Source organism: Rhagoletis pomonella, unplaced genomic scaffold (genome assembly GCF_013731165.1).
Source record: "Rhagoletis pomonella isolate Grant_MI unplaced genomic scaffold, Rhpom_1.0 Rhpom_scaffold_00117, whole genome shotgun sequence".
Lineage (NCBI taxonomy): Eukaryota > Metazoa > Arthropoda > Insecta > Diptera > Tephritidae > Rhagoletis > Rhagoletis pomonella.
Window position 1 is genome coordinate 1 of NW_023458671.1, and position 10702 is coordinate 10702.

The 10702-nt window shown below is 37.5% G+C and overlaps 1 pseudogene; it reads left to right on the forward strand.

The window, feature by feature from the left end:
- Positions 1 to 3210: 3210 nt before the first annotated feature.
- LOC118750037 lies at positions 3211 to 9706 on the forward strand (annotated as a pseudogene).
- The last annotated feature ends 996 nt before the right edge of the window (positions 9707 to 10702 follow it).

The following is a 10702-nucleotide window of genomic DNA, read 5'->3' on the forward strand; positions in this document are numbered from 1 at the left end:
TGTAACCACAGCCTGTGATTGAAAACATAATCCTGTGTAGTTATCCTGCCCATCCATCGGCGTATCTGTCACTAACGCAAACATGTTCCCCAACATTGAAGCACAACATGAGTGAAAGCGAGTTGTAGCGCGAATGCGTGTTTGTGGGTGTTGTGTAAGTCATATATGTACGTATGTATACGTGAATACGTGTGATTGAATGTTGAGTGAAAGGTAAAGAAGATGTCCTCAGGTTGAAGTGGCGGGCACGATCGGCTGCCAAACCGCTACCAAAAATCAAACGATAGTCTACTGTTGATTGAAAAAGTAGTAAGGTGTGCGATTGTGAAAAAAACGTAAATTATTTTAAAGTTAGTAGGCATACTAAAGTCAAAGCCCGTTAAAACGGAGAAGGGCCGCTTAGAAAACCGTTTTGGATCCGGTCTGAAAGGTGGGGCACGATACTAGGGAATTAGTTAAAATAATTTGAGCTAATACAAATAATAAATATTAAAACATATAAAAAAAAAGCTAAAAAAAAATAAATAATATGGAGCTTAAAACTAGTAACCAAATGTTTATGAACATAAGAGACATACATAGGCATGCCTATGTGGGCACATAATGATGGCTAAACAACATAAACTAATATGTACATATAAACTCATATACATACTAAAGTTAAGAAATATCATGAAAACAAGAACGAAGTTGAACAGATAAAATGCAGGCATAGATAACTAATTTAAAATATTCACCAAACGGAAGAAGCATCTTAACTAAAAGAAAGTAAATTCTGTAGGTCACCACTAGGGAGGAGTTCCACCAGGAGACAAAAGAAAACCTTGATATTTGAGTTGGGTCGTTCATCCTCTAAAGTATTTGGATAACCATCTGGTCGCGAAGTACATAAGTCGCATCAAGGCAATAACCTGAGCTACATATGCGGAGTAACTATAAACCAAAATAAGCAGACACACAACGTAAATACTTGTCGAGCAATTGGATCGCCGCGGGAATTCTGAGTGGGAGCCTCCACGCACTCTCATCCAGGCGCTCTCAAAGTGGGACGTATTGGTGTCTGTCATCACTTGTTGCTTTGGACATCATTTTCTTTTTACCCTAAGTTTTATTAATTTCCTTCTATATGTCTCTTCGGGTTCTTTCTTTTTTTTGCACGCGCATTTGGATATTTCTCTCTATTTAATGCCTTCTCAAATTTTATACTTTTTAAAAAAAAGGAAATCACCAAGTTTTAATTTTAAGTTCACCTCGCAGTTAAATATTTTTCCAAGCTTCCCCAAAGATTTATGGCTAACTCATAGGTGGACACACATGTAATTTTAAGTAAGGTTAGCCAACGTATAGGTTAACTAACGTATTTTCTTTGCTCACCAAGATTTTCTTTTGTTTCCATTTTTTTTCTTCCGAGATTCGCATGCTTTTCGTAGCTTTCCCATTAGTTATTTCTAGTGCCCAGGTTGTTAAATAATCCATTTAATCCTATTTATAGTTTTTTTAGGTTTATTCGGAGTTTTAAAGTAGAATTTCTTTGAAAAGAGTTAGAACATATAATGACCCGTCCGAGCGCGTGGTTTGAATGAATGCATCATTTTGACATTTCATGTAGTAAACCCCAATTTATTACCTCTACCTACATTACACGTACTCTCTCACTATAGCCACTGGAAAGCCTTCTTTCCACCTGCTTTATAAGTCTCTCGTTTTCAGCTGATCCGTCTCCCACATGCAGGCGCCTTCATCGTTGGAGAGTTCGGTAAGTGCTAGTGTATAAGATTATATACGTAGAGGGCAAAGCACGCACATACATATGTACATGCATTTGTATGCACGTATATATGTATTTGCATGAGTATCTACATACGGTTGACTGCTAAGTGAGAAAACGAAAAGAATCTGTACATAGAGGCAATAGGTTCAGGATTGCACCACAGTAGTGGCATTATTATTGTGTACGGGCTCGGTAGAGTAAGCACGAACATAGACCTACTTTGAAATTGAATAAACCACCCTTAGGTTAGTTTAGGACCAAGAATGAGATCAATAGTATTAAAAAAAAAAAAAAAATAATAATAATAATATATATACATATATAACTAAAAGTTTTGTTACTTTCGCCGTCGAAGTCAGTACGAATATAGGGACAGGTGTACTTAGGTAGGAAAAAGGCTCATTGAATAACTTACGAGGCACTTGAATTTAGTAATATTAAGGGTTTATGAGTATTGTATTAGTAGTATAACTAATGAATTTGGAATAAATATTGTTAAGTTTTTTTGTTTGGCTAGCAAAATAAAGAAAAAGTATGTTCATGTCGCGAAATTAGAAAAGGAGGTCTAAGGATGTGTGCTTAAATAAATTGGGTTGGTGTGGGTGTTGCACTAGAGCAATGGAGGGGAAATGGATGCTTCTGATTTATGGAGCCAATGACAGGGACATGACCGCTTAAAAAAAAACTACGGACTCTTGTCAGGATCAGGGGACTTTGCGATCGGTGGGAGTCACAGCAAGGTCCAAGGCTACGACGTGTAGAAGGGGAGGGTTGACTCCACCTGACGGGACAGGCCTCTCTATCTTTCCGTCTATTGTAAACTTCATGCATTAATGTATTTCTTCATACACAGGGGCAAGAACTAAATAAGTGTTAACGTAGCTGAAGGTATGGCCAGTGGTAATGAGCCCCCCCATTCCGACGAGTTTAGCCTGGGCTCGCCACCATGCCTCCATGCCACCGAGCCGTCCCCCGCCAGCCAGTTACGTAACATGTTGTGGTTGTCACCTTTGGCAACCCTTTAAACAATGCTTACCCACGCATACATACGCACACACGTATACGATACTTGGCCAATTTATTTGTTCAATACAAACAGTTGCCAACGAATTGCTTTTCGCCGTTGTAAGTAGTAAACAACCAACAAACGCTGAACACGAACGGAATCAAAAAATCACAAGAAAATAACACACAAATCGAATTGAATGCACGGGTGAAAAATTGGGATGCCGCACAAGGCAACGTATTAGCGCAATCGGCTGAAATTGCAAATGTAATTGCACTTCGCGTGCTGCAAGCAAACATATCAGCGCCTTGGTGCCTTATAGCCAGCATCAATTTTCGCACTATTCACCTAAAATACTAAAAACACCGTATGCACTTACAAGATGGGGGTTTTTCTTCTACTTTACAGTGTGAAGAACTGCTAGTGAATCAACATGAAATTGGAATACGATACAAATCCATTCAAGCGACCGATGAATGCGCTACAAAAACAATGGCACCGTATACTTATTGCACGACGTGTTGGCTTTGGACCGCCAAGCCCAACGAGTAATGGCAACCAAATGCAAACCTAGTAAGTAGCAGACAAATAAAGAGTGAATACACAAAGAGAGGGGCGAGAGAGAGCGAGTGGAGAAGTGCAAATTTTGTATTAGATAATCGTAATAGGAATCTCCAGCAACAGTGGGACAATCAAAGTGGCAGTGTGGCAGTAAGCACATGGAAGGGTAGAAGAGTGAAGCCTGCCGCTGTGACACGAATTGTTGCATCAACAACATCGGTGTTACGCTGCTTTTCCTCCTACTTAGCCTCGTGTGTACTTTGTTGCTGCCTTGTTAGCTGAGCAGCGCGGTGCAGCACAGGAAGACAGCGTAAAAGCGCAACAAATATTTTTAGATTTCGTCAGGAAATTGCATTTCCTTACTGCCTCGTTTACCTTGATTTTATTTGTTTCCTCGCGCAACCTGCTTTCGATCATTCAGTGCACATCCTTAGCCGTTCATCCTTAGCTGCCACATGTTCTTGTGCGGTTTGTGCTGCTTGCTGCTGGCGGCGTTGATCCATGTTCCACACTAGTTAGCGCTCTTGTACGTGTACAACCAGGGTTCGGATTTGCCTCATTTTGGCCCCTCGCTCGCTCGTTAGTTTGCTCTGAGTTAGCGCAACTCACGAGGAACACGCGAGGCTGTTTGCAAATGAGCACTCGTTAGGTACGAGCGCACACGATGAGTAGCCAGCGAGCGAGTAAGCAAACGAGGGCGGCGCAAGAGTAGAGCAGCAAGCAAACGAGGGCCTCATTAGCTCTGCCCTCGCGAGAGGGGCGTTGCGAGCGAGGCACTCATTTGCAGCAGCAGATGAGCGAGGCGAGTAAACGAGCGAGGGAAATGAGGAAAGCAGATTAGACAGGCAAACGGGTTGTTTGGTCAGCAAAAATGTATGGGATAAAAATTGCATCAACTAAGAATTTAGAGCAAACGATTTTATGCACACATGTAGATATGTATATACATACATATATACACATATGTATGTATTTATTTGTGTATATATTTTCATGCACAGAAGAATAGATGCGTCCTATTTTTGCCAGTTTTATCTACTAGGTAGGCTCATATGTGCATACATATATATTACTATGTACTTATACGCACGTATTATTCGCAAATAACAATTTGCAAAATGGTAAAATTTGCCGTATAAACGCTGAGTTAACTTTTTATTTGCAAATAACTAAATCACGCAAATAAGTATTGATTAGTGCTACTATTTGCAAATAAGCGCAAGACGCCGCCAGTCTTAGGTTTATTTTCTTTTTCGATTATCTTATTGCCTTTTTATAATCAAGACGTTGCCATTTTTAACTTTATTTTCTTTTTCGATTGTCATATTATTGCCTTTTTATAATCAGGCAATATTAAAAAAGAATTTTTCACCATCGAATAAACAGTGAGTTAGGTATTTGCAAATTATTTTTATTTGCAAATAGCTTACGTATAAACGTAGTATATGTAGGTATAGTTTTTTTAATTTTCAATAGCTTATAAAATTTCAACTTATACACTTAGGTCTCTTTTTATGTGGTTCTTTTTTATGCGGATGTGAATTTATGAGGTTTTTCAAACATTTTTTTCGCTGTATCGATTTTGCTTCTTTGAGAGTTTTTATTACTTTTTTTGCAATCAATTTTTCTTACATAATTCATGTATTTTTTATGATATTTTTTGTTTTGGTTAAAATACAGAAGTGAAGAAATAAATTGTTTTTTTTTTTTGTTTTTTTGAAGTATCTGAATTTATGCGGGTTTTGAAAATGCTGGAACGCATCTCCTGTTCTTGTATGAAATTAAAGAACTTTTTTATGCGGCTTTCTGAAGAACGCATCTACCGCATAAAAAAGACCTAAGTGTACATGAGAGACAGACCATACAAGTCCAAGCAAGTTTCATACTTTGTAAAAAAATTTGAAAATTTCAACAAAGTTTTAAACTTTTTAATCACATTTATATGTAGAGCAATGCTTGGTGTGTAGTTTTATAGCATAAATATATCATTCTCACTCGAAAAATATCATAATTGTGTTTTTTTAATAATTTTGGAAACATTTCAAGTAGAATGTTCATATTTTTCCCATTTTGGTGCCTATGTCTGCATACATACTAGGTAGCATCCATGGGCGGAGGGTAGGGAAAATCCGGGAAACGCAAACGAGCGAGCATATAAAGCGGGTAAACCAAACGGGGGCGATGTGAAGTAGGTAAAAGCTGAGTGGACAAAGGGGAAAAAACGAGACATCAAAGGCAAACAATTTACTCAGGCAGGCAAACGAAGTAACGTAATGGTAAGTACATATATACGGTGGACGGCTGCTTTGAAATTCAACGCCAACGCAACGCCAAAGTTGTATGTGAACCGGCCTCTATTCTTTGTTTACGCAAATACATATCCATACATACATACATACATGTACATATGTCCTTGAACAACAGGCCACAAATAAATCTTTTCTCCAAGGATTATATTTCATTCAGGTATACAGCATAACTGCTACAAGTAGCAAACTATTTTGGGGTGCTAACAAGTGCTTACTTGTTTTTTGTTTCTGCGGCACAAACGATTATCTATACTATCTTCGTTACTTACTTTTCTCTGTAAAGGCAAAATACATGCATATGTACATACATACATACATATCTGTGTTCATATGGAAAAGTAGCTTATGTCGAAAGGCTGGCTTTAGTATAAATCGGCATTCGCAGCATACGATTGCGAATGACTCACTGGCGGTAAGCCGTTGAACAACTTTTAGCAAATAAACGTGGAAGAAATAGTTCCGATACTAGCAAGTCAATATTCTTATTAAGTCTCATCAAAAAATTCCTTGCCGTTTAAAAAATAAAGGGATTGCCGCATTATACTAAAGCCAACCTTTCGACATAAGCTACTTTTCCATACGAACACAGATATATAAATATGCATGTTATGTATGTATATAACTCTAAAAAATATCTCATTCCATAATCTGTGCTTACGTATGTAATAAATTTTATTTGTTGTTTTAAAAGCTGCCCTAATATCGAGCCCTAACCGCCGAAATAACGTAAGCGACATTTTTTTCAAAATTTTCTTTTTGATGCAGAAATATTCCTAGAGCATCTAGGTACATTTCTGCATCAAAAATAAAATTTTGAAAAAAATGTCGCTTACGTTATTTTGGCGGTTAGGGCTCGATATAATATTCACATATTTATATGCATATGTACATATGTACATACAATTATTAACATACTTTCGTACATAATCTATTGACATACATTCCCACATTTTTATGCACAAAAATGCATGTGTTGTATAGTGCACTCACTCCTCGCTCACTCGTCTTACCTAGCAGAGCGAGTATGCAGACAGCTACTCCCCTCGTACTGCGAGTGAGGCAACACACAACAGCCTCGCTCGTTTAATAGGAGCGCGAGGTAACAAGCAGCGCTCGCTCGTTTGGCGAGCGAGGCAAACTTCTCGTGCCTCGCCTCATTGCTGCTACGAGTACGAGATGCGTGCGCCTCGTTGTCTGCGAGGCATTGAGTAGGAGTTTGCTCGCTTGCTCGCTCGAACTCCGAGTTTTTGCCCACCCTGTGTACAACACAGCACAGCGTTGCACAGTTGTCATACTTAGTCGCAAATCCCTTACGACCAACAGCGATGCACCCGTGCATACAGAGTTTTACATCGCATCTACTCACCTGTACCCCCGCCGGGGTATTGTTGGAAAATGGCTTTACCTTTATTTTTATGTGGTTTATATTCTTCGGTTTACTTTGTGCTTAGTGCTCTTGCTCGATTCATCTTCTCGAGTTTTGTATGCGCTCAGCAAATATTTTCATTTCATATTTCGCATCATTGTCCTTTTATTTAACTTTTATTTGCACCGTTGCTCTTGACTGCTGCCTCCACCGGCGCGCCGGTAATCCATCGATGTACATACATATCTGCACAATTCAACTTCTTCTTTCCGATTTCCTCACTATCTCCTGCATCTTTTTGTCGCTTTGCTCTTTTCCTGTTGTGTACCTGCAGCCAAGAAGTTTGCCAAAGGTGTTACATGGATGCATTCCGTCGTTACAATGCTGAGTTCCGCAAGGAAGTACAACAACATGAAGTCATGCAACCGACTGCCATCGATGCGATGCGTGTTCACAGGTATGTATGTATTTTTCGTAGTAGATTGGATAATTTTTACAAGGCAAAAATAGTATTTGAAGTATCACAGATGCAAATAATAATTTGAGCAGAGAACTGCTGTAGGAAAATATGTCAATATAGTGATAAAATATAATCTACATATAAATGTAGTATTTTCAAGTGTTATTGAGCTTTATACCACGAATTTATTCTTTAGAAAATAGCAACAAAGTCTATCCTTTTTGAACATATTTAAATGAAATGTTGTTTGTTGGTAAGAGCATCACTGACGAAGGACTGCACCCACAATACTAGTTTGTGTATAACACGGTTGGTAGTAATCTGATCTGATAGCTCAAGAGCTTGGTTCAAGGTCCCATTTGGCTCATTATTTATATTAGTTGGTTTCCACATAAGAAATAGATTTGCAAAAAAATTGTGTGTGGATCCCACGCAAACTGAAGTGAAACTTCTTTCCCTGTTACCCCTATTACCCGCATGCAGCTAAAACGCCAAAATTTCATTCGGCATTTTAAACAGGTAGCAGCACTCTTAAAAAACCGAAAAAATATTGAAAATATTGGTCAGAGTTATGTATAAGCGAGCCGTGTGCTAATTTTAATATAAATCCGTTGAGCCGTTTCTGAGGGAAAGAGGACAAGTCTCGCATGGTTCGGTTGCTCTAATTTCAAATCACCCTGTCTCGATAAAAAGTTCTAACTTCAAAAAATAAAACGGTTTAACATATCAGTTTTGAATTTGAAAGGAATGGTGCAGATCAGAGATCTTCATAAAAAATATATATAGTAAGATAGATATGACATTAGGAATACGTGGCAACCCTAATCAATAGTATTTTAAAATTAAAGCTTTCATAAAACTGCTTCGTTTGACACTCATTTAAATATATCATATATGTACACATCTTTAGTATAAGTTAGAAACAATGAACTTTTCTTAAATCTTTTTCATCTGACATTGGTATCAATTAATTACTGAATTAATTTGAATTTGGTTTTTCAAATACGTGGCAATCCTTCTAAGTATAGTTCAGGTAATAAGCCTTTCCAAACACATTTCGTTTGACACCCATCTTGATAATCCAATTAACTTATTTAATAATTTGAATTCACCTTTTTTAATTGGTGGCAACCTTCTTAAAATACCCTGAAAAATATTTTTAATGTTGAACTTAAGGCTTGCTGCATGTAGTTAAGAAACAAAGTTTTTTCAAAAACATTTCGAATGATACCCATGTTGTAATAATTGATTTAAATTGTCAACCAAATGATATTACGAAGCTTTGAAACACAGCGTGGAAGACAGAGTAACTAGCTAGTGTTTAGTGATTAAGTTCTATAGTAAACCCCATACCCCTACTCGGCTACCATGATCGGTCTTGGAGACATCAGCGTACATACCAAATATGGCGCGCCGGGGTTTTTGGCCATTCATTGTCAGTGTTATCATTGAAAATATACCACGGAACGCACAAGTCCACCACAAAGCCAATGATCCGTTATTCTATAATCCTTTAAATGGATGTGTGTACTTACTTCTAATGCAATTTTAAAGATGCCGAGAACTAAGAGCAAATAAAATTCTTTACTGAGCTCTCAACCCACTCAAGTTGAAGAACTTTCACTAATTTTATTGCTTTTGCCGCAAATAAGCAAATGGGTCAACCCACTCCTACACAAGCGCTACTTAGCCCTCTGAACACTTTCTCGATACTTTGTAAAGTTTTGAAACATTTGGAATCGACACCTTCACAAAAAAACAAAGGAATCCTCAGCGAGTTAAATTAACTGCAATCCAACAACGCTAAGTATTTCCTTCAACCTTTGTTGACCCTCTTAGCTTAACTCGCTTTTAACACCAAAAACTGAAGCGCCAAAAAGGCTATTGCTGCCAAACGTAAAAACAACAAACACCGCTTGTTTAGTTTTTGTTGTAGTGTCGCAATTAACTATATGGATGTACAATTTTCTAACAAACGTTGAGGTACACACACTTTTGTAAAACAACAGCAAAAGCAACAACTGAAGTAGCATTTTAAGCATATTTGACATATTTTAATACTCAAAGCTAAAACTGAATCGGTATTTTTTGTACTTTATTCACTCCGCAGAACCTTCGCCATCACAACACTTTGGCCGCCATTGGAACACTGGAACAATTGGAGAATGTTTTGAGTGTCAAAGAACGACGTCGTTTAGAGGAGATACTCAAACGCGAAACAAAGCATAGATAAAACAAGTAAGAGCAGCGCTGTTTTCGGCTATGCCGAAGGCTTCATACCTTTCATGAACATCTGCAAATTTTACTTTGACAGATTACTGCTTTTGAATACATCTGCATACATCGATAGAGGAGTTACATACTTATATAAAAAATCGCATCTAAACAATCAGAGGTATGGAAATATACTTTATATGACACCAATCTAAGTGATTTTCACCGCTATGTGATCGGTATGTAAACCGGTAACACAATTTATTGGGTTTAGTTTCCTACATAAAGGAGATATATCGCAAAAACTGGTATCTGAACAATCAGTGCTATAGGAGATAAAGCTTATGCAGCATAGATTTTGACGATTTTCTCAGTAGACTTTGTATTATTATTTATAAAAAATCTTACGAAATTTATCGGTTTTAGCTGTTCAAATAAAGGAGTTTTACAGTAAAATCCCATATCTGAACAATCAGATGTATGGAAGATATATGTTGTAGTCATCCGATCCTTGTTATTTTCACTGTAAGTATTCTGTTAATAATGAGTGCAAATGGTGCGAAATTTTATGTTCCTAGCTGCATAAATGGAGGAGTTATGATAAAAGACCTCATATCTGAACAATCAGTTGTATGGGGGCTGCAGGTTATAGTGACCCGATCTTTATTATTTTCGAAGTAAGTCTTCTGTTGATAATGAGTGAAAACAGCGCGAAATTTCATGGTCCTAGCTACATAAATGGATGAATTATAACGAAAAATCTCATATCTGAACAATCAGTTGTATGGGAGCTATAGGTTATAGTTACCTGATCTTTTTAATTTTCACTGTAAGTTTTCTGTAGATAATTATTGAAAACAGTGCGGAATTTCATGTTCCTAGCTATATAAATGGAGGAGTTATAACGCAAAATTTTATATCTGAACAATCCGTTGTATGGGAGCTATAGGTTATAGTGACCCGATCTTTGTAATTTTCACTATAAGTATTCTGTTGATAATGGGTGCAAGTATTG